The sequence below is a fragment of the Arachis stenosperma genome, chromosome 5 (assembly GCF_014773155.1).
Source record: "Arachis stenosperma cultivar V10309 chromosome 5, arast.V10309.gnm1.PFL2, whole genome shotgun sequence".
NCBI lineage: Eukaryota > Viridiplantae > Streptophyta > Magnoliopsida > Fabales > Fabaceae > Arachis > Arachis stenosperma.
The window spans coordinates 60,997,475-60,998,513 of NC_080381.1; the positions used below are offsets into that span (position 1 = coordinate 60,997,475).

Here is a 1,039-nt window from a genome sequence, read left to right on the forward strand (position 1 = left end):
CACATCAAGGAGTCTCTATACTGTGACATAGAGGATTCCACTACTCCCTTTTGTTCTCTTCTTTTTCATATGAGCAGAAACAGGGATAAAAATATTCTTGTTGAAGCTGATCCTGAATGTGAAAGGACTCTGAAGAAGCTAAGAAAAGCTAAAGCACAACACTCCGGAGAGGACCTTACAGAGAATTTCGAAAAAAAGCAAACATGGCTTCCGAACCCAACAATAATACTAGAGATACAAGGAAGATGCTTAGTGATTATATTGCACCAACTTCCAACTTCTATGGAAGAAGCATCTTAATTCCTGCCATTGGAGCAAACAACTTTGAGCTTAAGCCTCAATTAGTTTCTCTAATGCAGCAGAATTACAAGTTTCATGGACTTCCATCGGAAGATCCTCATCAGTTCTTAGTTGAATTCTTGCAGATCTGTGATATTGTTAAGACCAATGGGGTTGATCCTGAGGTCTACAGACTTATGCTTTTACCCTTTGCTATAAGAGACAGAGCTAAGACATAGTTGGACTCACAACCTAGAGAAAGCCTGAACTCTTGGGAAAAGTTTGTCAATGCTTTCTTGGCTAAATTCTTTCCACCTCAAAAGTTGAGCAAGCTTAGAGTGGATGTCCAAACCTTTAGACAGAAAGAAGGTGAATCCCTCTATGAAGCTTGGGAAAGATACAAGCAATTGACCAGAAGGTGTCCTTTTGACATACTTTCAGAATGGAGCGTCTTGGATATATTCTATAATGGTCTATCTGAATTATCCAAAATGTCATTGGACAACTTTGCTGGTGGATCTCTTCATATGAAGAGAACCCTTGCAAAATCTCAGGAACTCATTGTGGTGGTTGCAAATAATCAGTTCATGTACACATCTTAAAGAAATCCTGTGAATAATGGGATGACTTATAAGAAAGGAGTTCTTGAGATTGATACTCTGAATGCCATGTTGGCTCGGAACAAAAAATTGACTCAGCAAGTCAATATGATTTCTCAGAATCTGACTGGATTACAAGCTGCATCTGGCAGTAATAAAGA

General features: G+C 38.8%; 1 non-coding gene across 1 annotated transcript; it reads right to left on the minus strand.

Annotated features, from left to right (window-relative positions):
- Positions 1-608: 608 nt before the first annotated feature.
- On the minus strand, positions 609-712 carry LOC130984007 (small nucleolar RNA R71). The gene has a single exon (XR_009087969.1). It is a non-coding gene; the product is annotated as a small nucleolar RNA R71 (small nucleolar RNA).
- Positions 713-1,039: the final 327 nt, after the last annotated feature.